The sequence below is a fragment of the Zophobas morio genome, unplaced genomic scaffold (genome assembly GCF_036711695.1).
Source record: "Zophobas morio isolate AGI-343-1 ecotype UQ-CSIRO unplaced genomic scaffold, CSIRO_AGI_Zmor_V1 ptg000373l, whole genome shotgun sequence".
NCBI classification, from domain to species: Eukaryota; Metazoa; Arthropoda; class Insecta; order Coleoptera; family Tenebrionidae; genus Zophobas; species Zophobas morio.
Genome location: NW_026972477.1, coordinates 122,719 through 137,369, shown reverse-complemented (window position 1 = coordinate 137,369; position 14,651 = coordinate 122,719). Strand labels below are relative to the sequence as shown.

General features: G+C 32.4%; 1 long non-coding RNA gene across 1 annotated transcript; it reads left to right on the top strand.

The window, feature by feature from the left end:
• The first annotated feature begins 6,114 nt into the window (after nucleotides 1-6,114).
• On the top strand, nucleotides 6,115-7,268 carry LOC135120307 (uncharacterized). The gene is made up of 5 exons (XR_010278564.1): nucleotides 6,115-6,170; nucleotides 6,322-6,393; nucleotides 6,463-6,534; nucleotides 6,789-6,860; nucleotides 6,980-7,268. It is a non-coding gene; the product is annotated as an uncharacterized LOC135120307 (long non-coding RNA).
• Nucleotides 7,269-14,651: the final 7,383 nt, after the last annotated feature.

Here is a 14,651-nt window from a genome sequence, read left to right as displayed (position 1 = left end):
TTTACGTCTTTTCATTATATACTATTTAGCTATGATTAACTCGCACCTCCTCTCGTTAATGGCGCATAGAATCGTTAAGGAACTTGTGGTTTTTGCACCCTCATTTCCAGTAAATTAATTAGCAATTGATTGTAATCACATCTGTAGGAAGCCAGTGCTATAAATTGCGATACTTCGTCTTTTTGGCCTCCAGCTTTCTCTCTTTGTTTTTTTTCGTTCATTTTGCTATTTTAGTTGTTTATTTTTGAATATATTTTTTTATTATTTGGTTTAGTTATTTTATTACTTATTCAATCTATTCCTTTTTTATTAAAATACTTGTTATTTTACCTATAATTTTTAGACTTGTTACTTTGAATAAAAATCACATGAATTTTTTTTGTTTATTTAACTTGACGACAGTTTTAAATTTTATACGATTCTTGGATTTTGCCTGTTCTATTACAAAATATGTTGTCAAGATAAGTGTTTTAACAAGGAATACTAAGGAAACCAACCGTTTAACTTTTCTATTAATCCCGTTTGTTTTCGTCTTATTTAAACACTCGCTTCCTAAAGGAACTTGCACTTAAACTTATGCTATGTTCAAACTGACCTTTTCACGTATATATACATTATCGGGAAGTGAACTGGTTATTAACGCTAGTTTTTATTAATTTATTTCCTACTGATAGGCAACAGTTTGAAAAATTAAGGTGGTATAGACTTTGTGTATCACTACACTTTTTGGCATTTGTTCTTCCTTCTTTAGACATTTAAATTTTATTTGTTTCTCTCCAGGTCTTCTTTGAAGGAGAATTATCCGATTTATTTAGAAAGCACTCTTGGTTCATGTTTCTTTTATTTAAAATTTGACTCTATTGAGAAGGGCTATTGATGGCCTAATGACTGCTTTTTTTCTTTAATATTGAAGAGTTTGGTAAGTTAATATTGTTTAGTATGACTTTCAGTTTAAGAAGACAGCCTCTGTTAAATAGATCAGATATAGTGCGCATTGCAAATCACTTTTTTTAAGGTCAGCGATTTGCCAGCGGGTCTTTTACCGTCAACTTGTACTTACTTTGGTTGTATTTTTATTTTTATTAAAGTTAATAAGAGAGGCAGACTTGATAATGTTCTTTATTTACAACTGTTTTGTATTTTATGCGATTTTATAACTCTTTCGAATTCTTCTGTTCCTTTTGAAAATTTGTTCCCAACCAATATAAAAATCAAGTACGAAAGTCATTGTATTAATGGAAAATTATATAAGTATTTCCAGCACTCAATTGCTTTCTAAGTGATAAAAATATAGAGGTTTTTTTACCTCCAAAGTTTTATTGATAAAGAATTTTTACATAATAATGAAAAGTTTAAAGTTATATACAAGATTAACGAATACCTAAATCTTAGCCTCTTCACATTTTCAAAAGCATGCATAGCCATTCAAATTTTTGGAACAGTTATTGATTCAATTTTTATTGACGTCCTTTTCCTTCAAAGTTCCGGCTTTGAAAGTACCCACAGTTTATTTTTCTGTAATCTTGCACCTAACTGCAATGCTATTACGTTGTTTATTTAGAACAATAATTAGCGTTACAAAAATTTTGATGCTGATAAGATGAACTCTTACAGTGCTCTTCTGAATTGCTACAGATCTTATAGAAGTGGTTATTATCCGCATACCACTGTAAGCCTACTAACGGATATTATTATGGCTACACCTTTGTTTCGGGGAAACGGCTATTGAGGTGGGAAAGAGAAAAAATTTAATATGTTCTCAAAGTACTGGGATTTATGTATTCCCTAACCGGTTAAAGTGTAGAGTTTAACTTACCCTTTTGGCATCATCTCATTGATTGGCTAGGGGCATTTTGAGATGAATGTTTAGAAGGCTGCCTTCTACTATTCTCAAACGTCGGTTTTTCGCGAAAAGGTTATAACGATTGATCGAAACATTTTTAATGGTTTTTTCTCTTCTGATTGTAATTTTTTGTTTTATACGGTTATTTTTGAGGTGGTATTAAGAGAATTTTCTTTTGAATTAGGGTACTAATTTCCATTTCCTCCCTTGTCTGTTTCGGAGTGCTCTGTGTTCAATTCGAAGAAACCTGTAATTACCGATTCTTCCTCAAGATACAATTAAAGATCTACCTCTTAAAAAAAAGTGAAATATCGCAAACCTTAATTAAAATAGTGCCTTATAATAAAAGAATTAGCCCCCCTTTAGAGATTAACTTGAGAAAGATTTTATCCATGGAATATTTGGTAAAAATGGAGGCTTTGGGCATTATTGTAGATGAGTACATTCGAACATAAATAGAAATCTTAAGAGTTAATATTTCTACTTTAAAGTTAACTCCTTTTCAGCAAAGCGAGTGCAACTAATGATGGTTTTTTCAAAAGTTATATATGTCCAACTTTCTTTTCCTTAGTTAATAAATCATATTTAAAACTTCCCTTTAGGTCTATGACTAAAATCGTTAATAGACGATTTGAACTCACTAATGAAGAATTTTACAAATGTTTAGAGATCATTTTTAAAAGGTCATACACCAACCTTTTAAAACTGTTCCAGGAAATAAAAATTTTAAAGGTATTTATCTAATTCAGTTGTATACACAAAAAGAGCTACTATCTATGAAGAAAGAGAAAAATTGTGTAAAGTAGTCAAGATGCTTGAGGTGCGGCCTAAAAAGCTAGTTCAAGCTAAATGGGATTTTGAAGAAATGGTGCGTTTGATGCTTGATCTCTAAGCATAAAGGAAAATTTAATGTATTTCAAGCTACTGCCAATGATTTTAGCTACAACTATTTTTTTTTGCCGATCCAATATCAGTTTAAAAGCTGCTGGCAAGAGATAGAAGCTACTAGTTGTCGAAAAAATAAATTATTGGATCGCATTAAAGTTTTTGACCCTAATGGATTCTTATTGATGCCAGAAAAACGTATATAAATAAATTTTGTTTGGCTCTTGATGGTAATGCCCTCACGCATATTGAGCTTGTAAAGATTGATTTACAGCTCCAGCAGAGGTAACGAACAGAAGTTTGCCGAAACGCTTCACTCAAATAAATATGCGTAATGGATTTACCTCAATCTAGCAGCAGCTGGAAAGGGACGAATTTACCCCATGATGCCTTGAGGAAACATGCCAATGAGGTGAGCCAACCCTATGTCCTATGTGGCGCGACTGGACCAAGACCAAAGGTCTGCAAGATTGCGTCAGATGAGGAACCTTTATATATTTGAGAATTATTAATATGCTGATAAACCTGTTGATGTTAAAAGTCCGATATCTGAGGCTTAAGGTATCCCCAATGTTGCAGTGCCGATTGTAGGAAGTGGACGACCCCCCTTTAGATTTTGTTGATATCTCAATGGAAAGGGTTGATAACATTACCGTGGATAAACAAAATGGAACGGTTTAACACGGCACAGAAGGTTATGAGGACATATAAAGTAGATTAGTGTAAGTTTTTGGGAATAAATTTTGATATGGGTCCTATTGGCAATCTATTTAGGCTACATAAAAAAATAGAGAAGAATACAAAAGTGCTGATTCTTTTACTTTAGGAAACTTTTAAATTTATTTTTTGTTTCCCGTCGCAAGCCCCCTGTAGATTCGTACGAGAAGTTTTAAGATTTTTTAGTGGATTTTGACCTTTTAAAGAGAGTTCTTGATAACATATTAAAAAGTAATATTTTGTGGGAGATCCATAAATCTTTTAAATTTTTTTTTTTTCATGTTGATAACTTTGTTTATTTTTGGTCTGATTAAAGTTGAACTATGTTTTAGGGCCCATTCGTTTACATTTTTTACTTAAATAAATGTGATTTCTACCTTTTATTTATTACAATCTATGTTATCAGATATATATTTCATGTATACTTCAAACTATAAAACTTTTAGGTAGATTTTGCAACTAAGGGAACCGTTTTACATACTTTTGTTGGTATATCTATTAGTAGTAGTACAAATAATTTACTTATTGACTACATTACATTTTTTTAATTACTTTTCTTTTTAGCACTTCAAGTGTACGTGCTATTTAGTATCTTTATTCTTTGCCATTATTATACTACCGTCAAGGCTTATATTTATCTGTTTTACAAGATCTTTTAGAGCTATATGGTTTGTCGTACAAGTCCCATATTTCGCAGGTGTACTAAAAGCAAAAACAACTGACGTTACCTTTCAAATTTTTAATAATTGTTAAAATTTAGTATTGTTTACGTATTTATGATTCTAAAAAATGTTGTTTTTTAAAACATCTAACTTATAAGCTCAAATTATTTAGTAAAACAAAATATTATTTTGAATGGACTTAAGCTGAACCTTCGAGGAGGTCAATTACAACTATATGTATTAGTGCAGCTTACAATATACAATTGTTTCGTAAAGTGTTATATACACCAGAAGTACTAAGAAGTTGAAGTTCCCTTTCAAATCTAAAAAGTTCACTGAGGTTACAGTAATGATACAAGATTAAATAATTTACCTAATGCTAAATTAAACTTTAAAAAAATTATAAAAAAAAGATATAAAAAACTAAATTTTTTATATATAAAAATAAGATACATAACAGAAGTTCAGCTTTTTATTTTTAATATTAGCTTTATTGGGTAACATTGATGTTTATATTACTTTCAGTAGAATTGTAAAAATAATTTAAAATCTTATAGTATATGAATAGATTTATAGACTTTCGCTAACTATAAAAATATTTTATTGATAATGAGACCTGCCTCAATAACTTTATTTGCAGAGGTGGACTAACAAGCCATGGAATGTGTTCGTGATGACATTTTTTGTAAAACATTCAAACCCTCAAATAATATCCTACCAGAGCCAACCCGAACCAAGGGAGACCAGGAAAAAACCCCTGTTGTTTAGTAAAATAGAAAAAATAAGCTGCTTTCAAAGAGCATCGAATTCGCAATAAAATAAGTATGCACTGTAAAATTTTGTTTGACCTCTTTCATAACTTCACACCTTTTAAAAGTAGGGTTGCAAATAAACGTTCCTTTGAACTTTTAATAAAAATAATTTCCCCAAGTAGTATGCGATATTAGGTTTTGTTAAATGCTATATTGGGAAATTATTTGAATAATTATTCAATTATATTCAACCGAATTGTACTAAGTAAATTCGTATAAGCAATGGGGATATTTAATAAATAATTTAAGAAATCTATAAATTCGTGGGTAATCAAAAGTAACTTTTTACCGTAAAAGAAAGTTTTAAACTTTTAACTTAAATTCATGTTTAGCTTAAACTAAAAACAACACATAACCTCTAATTGGTTGAAGCTGTGGCTATCTAAGTAATTAATGTGGGCTAATCATAAGTTAGTAATATTTTAAAAAATGGTATAAAAGCATACGTAATACTTTTCATGGAAGATTATAATTGTTTTACCTTATTACATATTGTTCGCAACCATGTTATCTTGGTTGATTCCACGCTATTTCGCACTTTTTTTCTCAGAGGTCGCCCATTTACACTGTCAAGAAACGATCGTCAACGCCGGCACTTGGTAAGTACACTTTGAGTGCTTTACACAAATTATTTGAAGGTAGGCTATTGTTTTTGTTGCGTGATAATTAAGGCTCAAAATAATTTAAAATAATTTGTTGGTAAATTTTTTTAAATTTATAAAGCTTTTTCCAACAAAGCGGATGAGATTAAACACTATTAATTGCAAAGAAATTGACCCATTTCTACATAAAGAGACCCTATTTTACAAATATTTATGTAATTTTTTAACTATGTCGGATATTGAAAAGGGACCGTTCAAGGTGCGACTTAACGACTTTTTCAAGCGAGGAAGCGCCCGTTCATGTGACAAGTGTGTAAGTTACTATTTGACATAAACGTTATTTTAATTTTGTCCAGGCTGCGGTGGGGCTCTTGATAGTAGTTGTAGAGTTTTTTAACTGTAGCTTAAAATTAATAATAACTTAGAAATTGATATTTTAAATATATTGGGTCAGTTGTTTCTTTGGTTTTTCAAGTTGGAGAGCTTTACATCATTGCAATTTTCTGTGAATATATGAGTTTTGATAAAGTTATACTAATATACATCGTAATCTAATTCCTAATAAATTTTTTAAAAGGAATTTAAATGAAAACAAACTAACTATCATCAAAAAAGAATACTTCCAAAGTCTCAAGATTTTGACTAATTTGTAAGTAAACAATTGCCCAATCTCTACAAAACCAATTAACAACAAGTGAAAGTATAGTTTTAGTAAGATAAATTGGTAACAGTAAAATTACTTACCTTACCTTAGAAATGCTTTCTGTATCCACATTAACTTATTACTTTTTTTAATTCAGGAAACTTAGCAATAATCTCATACTTTCAATAGAGGATGGTTCCTTTGCCGAACTAAGCGCACTGACAAAATTGTTGACTTTTATGACTAAATTTATTACCTAATTTTATTACTGATTGCTTTGTGTTGTAAAAAATAAAAGAAGATTAGATGATAATCGACTCACTTCTATTGGAAATGCAATGTTTTCGTCCCTGAAAAACCTAATTTATCTGTAAGTTTGGTTAAACTCTAGAAAACTAGTGGTAGAATGGATAACAAAAGGAATTTATTTCTTGTAAAAACTTTAGTTTACTAATAATTGGATTCATTTGTAAGTCGAGAACTGTCAAAACCGTACTCAACCATTTAACCACAAATAAAAGTATACTTTTAGTGAAAAGTGTAAAAGTATCTATTTACCTTTTCTCTTTGCTTTATGAATGATTTACCGATATTCACTTTCACTTATTACACTTTTTAATTCAGGGGTCTTAGAAATAATCACATCTCATCAATAGAGGATGGTTCCTTTTCTTACCTAAGCGCATTGACAGAATTGTTAACCTTTATAACTAATTTTTTTTTTATTTGTTGACCGATAGCCCTTGTGTTGTGCAAAATTCGTTGTTTTTTATTATTTTCTTTCCTATCTCTAATTATAATCTATTATCTCTAAGATCAATCACTCTTGATGAAAATTTTCTATGCTGCTCTCGTCTTTATTATGAGAATTTAAATTATAAAAGTGAACGTTGCACTTATGAGGGGGAAATCAAAGAATACAACACTTTTGAGAAAAACAAATGTGTTGCTTTGAAGCCTACGAGTTCTACTGCTCAAAGCACTCAAGCCACTAAGCCTATAATTTCACCTCCTCTTTCACTAACCAGGGCAGCGGCAGCATATAGAATTTCTAATTGTTATGTATTGCTAGCGCTAAGCTTAGTCCTTGCCTGGTTTTCTTAAGCATACATAATAAATTAGGTATTTACACAAAGACGTTTTTTGCCTAGTTTTTTTGTTCCCTTAAGTCTTATAAAACTCAGTGTTTCTCAGGATATATAAATTTGCGAATGATGACTACGAACTTCGGTATAAAAGAAAGAGAGCCCGTTTTATTGTCCCTTAATGAAAGGTAGTCTTCATTATTTTTAAAGGCTTTGGCGGGTAGCCAGTAACTTAAGAACAGACTATTGAAAAAAGAATAACTTGACGCTAACATCGAATTTGCACTATGGAAACAAAAATAAATAACCTATCATAGATTCTTATAATTAAAGTTTAAGTTACAATCTCCAAAAATTGTCTACTAAAATATTATTATGTATTAATCATAATAGTTAAAATTTTGAACTGCATTTTTTACTTAGTTTATAAATATTACAAATATTAATTCCTATATTATTAACTCCAACTTTGGGACAAAAATTAATTTAAAAAGTGAAATTAAAAATGGGTAATCATTTATCTAAATGTAAAGAACTGTTAGGTAAACAGTTAAAAAACCAAGAAAAAAATTGCAGAGTTGGGTCTCTTTTGCCTTATTGAATTTTCATCTTATTCTTGTCCTCGTAAATGATGCATGTCATTTCCAACACATTTTTTGTGATATATCTAAATTGCTTAATCTTTTAAGAGAAGAGCACAAGCTATGCTGATTATTGGTGGTGATAGGTCCCAAGCTCAAAACGACGCGCAGAGTTATCTTAATTTTATAAAGCATTTTACTTTATTGAGGTAGTTCATTGGTCCAAATATAATACAGATATGAAGTAAAAAGGAAAAAGAGGTAGCGCCATTGAAAATGCCATGCAACAGGCATAAATAATTAATTTTATCAGGATTTCTTTTAAAATGGATAGTTTAGGTTTTAGAAAATGTGGACACATTTTTGTGTTAACAATAACCCTGCAGGCTATCAGTATAAATTTTAATAGTAAAAAAGAAATTCTGTATAAAGTTAAAAAATAAAAAAACAAGACACAAATTGTCAACTATATGATTTTCTTGCAGCATACAATTTAGTTGACACCTAATTTAGTTGATACATTTTAATTAATCTCATGTGTTTAATCTATTAATTTTTTGTATATATATTATATTTTACGATTAATAAAGTAGAGGCGATACGTATGCCAGTTCTGCAAAGTGTTAAGGCAGTGGAATTTCCCTAGGTATAGCCGATCAGGTACTCGTTTCTGTAATCGCTGTCTACAAACCCCCTTGGAAGCTACTCCCGCCCTCCGATTTGGACACCATCCTTGGGATTACCTCTTCTGCTGTTTAGTGCGGGGGTCTTAATCGCCAAATCTGCATGGAACAGCCCAGCCGATAACACGAATAGGCACACCCTTGAGGCCCACGCTATTGAGCACGCTGTGCGTGCTAGGTCCCCAGCAACCAACACACTTGGCGACTACAGGCACAATGGACATACAGGATATTGCCATACTTAAAGATATACGTCTCTCTATGGGGATTGAAGCGCTCACGAGCTGTCCTCCGAGCACTTCCCAGTTATTCTCGATTTAGGGGACGAGAAGAGCACATCAAAGACCATTACCCGTATTTTTTAGCGACTGGGGCAAATATGCTGAGGTAACAGAAATTACACTGCCGCTGTGCAGTCATTACCGGCACACCCGCCCTACATGAAAATGATTTTGCCCTTTTCGAAACCGCACTAAACATGACTCACACTACCGCCCCGACAACTCGTGAAGTAAGGTACCGCCCTGATCGCCTGCCCGGAGTACTAAAGACACTTATCCACCAACCTCGACGTCTTATTCGAGTAGCCATATTGTCGCAGGGCGCCCTCAAACCTGCACTTAATCGACTTCACAGGTACATTAGAAAAAAGCTAATGGCCCATTTTAACAATAAATGTAGAGCAAACCTACATCGTATTTAGAATCAGGCAGCAGCAGCCGTTCCTTCTTTTGGAAATTTGTTAAAAGGTTAAAAAATCGGTGACTTGCACCACTACCGCCCCTTTGTGAAGGAAATATAGTGGCCGAGAGTGATGGAGATATAGCTATGCTTCTTGCCTATGTTCTTGCTATTTAAAACGTGCCAGCTGCTCACTATACTGCTAATGATGATGCGTTCCTTTCTCTCAACCGAGCTTACCTCTCCCCGTTAATTAGGAACTACTTAAGCTAGTTAATGTTAACGAGGTGCAAGCAATTGTCGAAGAGCTACCTAAACGAACAGAGCTTTGCCCCGATGACATCACTAATGAGATACTGAAGAAATGCCGTTAATAGGGATGACCTATCTTTACCTCCATATAACATCTTCGACATTCTCCTTGGCGCCTTTCCAATTCGATGGAAGACGGCGAACGTTGTGAGGCTACCAAAAACACTTACACCAGAATCGTCAACTAGCAAGTACAGACCCTTCAGTTTACTGTCAGCGGTCGGCAAAGTGAATGAGGCCGTTTTATTGCGCGGTCTTAAAGAAGTCGTTGACTCTTGAAAAGCTTTTCCAGAGTTTCATTTTGGATTTCGGCAAGGGCACTCAACGAACCAGCAGCTCCTCCGCTTAACTGAATGGACCACTCGCGCTTTAACCATAATAAGTTAACAGGCGCTTTCTTTCTTGACGTTGAGAAGGCAATTGATCATGTTTGGTATGAAAGTCTGCTGCGCAAACTGCTCTCGTTATCCGTCCCTCATGGCCTTCGTAAGGTGCTGAAATCATATCTGAATGTTTGCGTCTTCAGCTTGCTCGTGGTAGATATCCGGTTTCCGCTTTGATCTCTGACAGCAGAGGCCCCTCAGGGATCACTTCTCCCTCCCCTTTTATATGCAATTGCGCCTTGGTTTTTGCGAAATGCTTTTCACCAGGACCTGGGACCTTGCTGGGCCCCTAAAACATTGTCTTCCAACGTAATGTCATGCCGTGGTCCTTTACGAGTCTTAGGACGGGGCACGTTTACCGTAAGCGCTAGTTAGTGTATGTTATTGTCTTGAAAATAATGACACTTTATCGATCGAAAGTTATTATGTAACATATCTGCGGTCACTCCTGGTTTGAGAGCTCGAGTATTCGAAGTTTTTGGACTCCATCGAGCCCCAGGCGCTAAAACATCACCAGAAGAAGTAGTTACTACGACGAAACCCGGGGGTTATTAAAGACAGTCCAGCGAGTTTCCATATTAAAATGTGTTAAGCAATTTATATTGCGGAACTTTTAGAAAGGTCTATTTAAGTGTTAGGCAATTGCAATACGAAGTTATAAATTCAGTTACCTAAAGCTTATTATACTAATATCTAGGTACGTTATTAAGCAGAAAATAATTTAAATTGATATGACGGATTTTAATTTACTGTAGAGTCGATTACTACAAACGTTCTGTTACAGCCAAATTAATTCAGTGAGCAGTGTCATAACATAATTCACAACCATATTGCATAAAAAACGTAATACAAAAAGGTTTGAGGTAATATAGGGCTTGGCGATATTTCTACTGTAAATTAATGTCGTAAATAATATATATAATAAAAAGCTCGTAAACATTTTCTAAAGATGGATGAAACGTCGTCATATCAAAAAAGGGCATAAATCGAGAAATTAAAAAGAGGGAAATTAGTACGTTACACTAAAATAATTTTAATCTTTACATTGCAGTAGGGCGCAATGAAATAGTCTCATAAGAATAAAAGTTAAAAGTCAAGATTAAGCTTGCGGTGATAACCTAAACTATTTTTATAAAGTGCTTAAGGAAATAAAATAATTACGGTGAAATGAGCTATTTAACAACGATTAATGAAGCAAAAAACAGAATAAAACACCAATTTTGGATAGGTGGCGTCCACTTTTTGCCGTTTTTTATAAAAAAAATATAACTTTAACTTCTGGGTGCGCTCACTATATGCAAAGATAACGAAGTATAGGGAGTCACAAAGTTTTTACAACATATAGAAGCTTGGTTTGTAGAGTTCATTAGATTAGTATGGTCCTAGCGGGAAAGAAGATACAGAAAATAATATTTTATTATGAAGGGGCCTGTATAAACATATAATCCCAAAAGTTTTCTAAAGATGGTAATAACTTTACTTTTTAAGGTATATATCCATCTACTAACTGTTTAAAAAAAATTGTTTAAGATTGTATCCAAATAATGGGTGCCGCTAATTCTGGTCTAAAAAAGGATTAAAATTAGTTTATGTTGTATATTACAAGCACTTGGGATTTGGAAATAAAATAAATCTTAAAACAGGATCCGTATTGCAACTTAAATAGTAAGCAGAGGGCATAATAATCAATATATTTGAGATTTATTTTGTAGAGGTAGGCAAAATAGAAATTGTCATAATGTATAACTTCTTATTAGGTCGCCACCTCATAGCTCCTAACAACTTTATAACTTATTAAAACAGAAGAGTAGGTTTTTCAGAAACCGCAACTCTTTTAGAGGATCGCACAGAAACTACGTGCCTAAAAACGATATATTTAAGGAAGATAGTAACATTTTTTTAAAGTACTGGACAACATATTGCTCCTTGAGCATCCTACAAATGTTACTGGAGTGGTAAGCTGAAATTGAAATATCTATTTTAAATTTAAGGAGCGAAGTAAAGGAACAGGGCCGTAATTTATAACTAAAGTCGACTATAACAACGATAGTAAGATAGGTGGTGTATTACGTAGTATACACTGGGCAAAGAGAAAACCAGCAAATGTTACGGGATAATAATAATTCTTCCGTTGCTTTAGCCATGTGCTTATCACCATCTTTAAAATTCCAGCATTTTACTCGCAATTTGAAAAGAACAAGTGAGGAAAAAAGGCAATTTATACAAAAGCTTTAACATCTTGTAGGTTAACTTGAACCACCCCTCTTCACCTTAATTTTAATTAACTTTTGCTACCCGATTTATGTATAGCGTTTAATGGGAAGTTAACATATCTTGGATTTTCCCAGCATGCTGGAAAGTGGGCGCCCTCCTATGGGGTAAGATATGGCTTATCAAGGGGCCGAGTCTTAACACTTTGAACTACAAGTTAGGGTGTTGCTTGGTGTGTTTGCACCACAAGGAAACGTCACACTGCAAAAGCAGAATGAATTCTCCTGTAATTAGTTATATTTCTCAAGCTCGAACCCTTTATATTTTTTTAAGTAAGGAACTTTAAATATGCTAGCCTCTTGCGATGAAAAATTGTTATTTGTTAATTTAATTTGTAGCTTCCTTTGTTTATTTACTTTTACAAAAAGTTCCTTTGCGTTATCTTAAACGTGTAAACGCGTCTTTGCTGGGCTTCGAACATATAGTGAAAAATTAAGTTCAATATTTTACCAGCTTATGTATGTATTTTGTAATTTTTATAAATAAAACAACTAAGTTATTTAAAAAAATTAAAAAGAAATTTTTATTAAGCGAACAAATTCAAAAAGCGCTAAAAATAATTACATAAACGCAAATCGAGATGTAAAATAAGGGCGTGGGATTAAAAGTATTGTATATATATTCCAATATTCTTCAAAAGGTACGTCGATAATTTTTTTCCCTTTAACTCGGTGATTTCGATAAGCATCGAGTGTTTCATAACATTTCAGCCCAGCTTTTTTCCCAGGCCTTCAGCAGCCTTACAATAAAAAGAATATTAGTCTAGGAATAACCCTAAAAGGAAAAGGATGAATGTACGAGGTCGTAAAACCTTCATAATCCCGCCAGTGGCGAGGACGTCTGTGATCACAATGTTATCTCCAGGCTGATGCTTCCAGCGGTTGATTTCAAGTTTGTCGCTATTATACTCCTTCTTATACTCTGCGCTTACAGTTTGGTCAGGTAACTTATAGTCTTTTCTGCAGGAACAAGGAAAGAAGCAATAAAACGGAAAAAATTTAGTAATGATTTAGCACCGCTATTATAGCAAACAAAATTTGAACCGGGCAGGAAAGAAGCGCAGTCCAACTTAAGTGCAGGACTAGGCCCAATAAAAGACCGCGTGTCTCTAGCTAACAATGGTGTCCACCTTTTTAATAGGATACTAAAAACAAGCTCTTAAATTACCAAGTTCAAGTAATTTAGTTAACTTTAAGTATAAAGAACAAAAACTGATAACTCCTTTAACAAAGGAAATACGCACCATTAAAAATAAGTCTATTTAAAGTTCACCCAACCAAAGTTTATAATATATTTTGTTAATAAAAAAAAGGAATAAAATAAAGAAAGGGAAGTTACACTTTCTTAAGTTACTCTAACTAAAGAATAAATTTATATAAACGAAAACCATGTATAGTAAATAATAAATTTTTTAATTTTTTTTTTTAACTTTTTTTCCCTCTTCAAAAAAACCCCCTACTTAATATTATCCAAATAATGTCAGAAAACCTTAAAAAGTCATAGTAAACTAACATTAAATAAATAATTATATAAGTAAAATTTCACTACTTTCAAACAGGAAATATCAATTATAAGTAAATTAGAGATAATAATTAAAATAGTAATAACACATAAAACATACCCCGTCCATGGCAATATAACTATTTAAAGTACAATTGTTTGAAGTAAAAAACTAGACAAAGTTGAAAAAAAAATAACTTACTAAAGCTCGACCGAAAGTAGATTCCGATAACCACGTGGATATACTAAGCGGCGCACTATGCTCTGTACAATCTGCTTCTACCTCGAAACAAAATTAAAGTTCAGTATTTTGGTTAAATTGATACATTGAATTGTTTGTTAAAATTTGTGATTATTCTAATAGTAGAATTCCATAAACAAGTTTAATAAAAGTGCTCTAAGAGTTTTTAACATGTTTGGGATTTAGTAATTTTAAAAATACTATTAGGAAACGCTGATTTTTAAATGTTTTTCCACTTTTTGTAAAAGATTTACTTATTTTTTTTAAAACTGTTTAATCTCATCTTTACGGAAGTAAGACGACATAGTACCTTTTTTATTAAAAAATGCATGTATTAAAGTTTAATGAAGCTTTTTCTAACAATTTAAAATTAATTTAAAACAATGTTAAATATACTAAAATAACACCAGTTATGAGTGGCTTGCACGAATTTAAAATATTTAAAAAGTATTTTTTGCATAGATTATAAACAAATAATATTTATTCCAACTAGTATGTAAGTTAATATTTATTAACAGTTAAAAGCTATTTCAAAACTAATTTTTTTAAACCTTAGGCCTTTCAATACTCAAATCCTCAGATTATTTTACATGTATTTAAGATATTAGCTTTTAAAAAACTGTTACTTTGCAAGGCATCTAATGCAACATACCCTCGAGGGTTATGTAATCGTGGATAAAGCCCTCCTTTTCAACTATATCTTAGAGAAGATTGAAATTACTTAATGGATAGCCAAAAGCATGCCTTCTT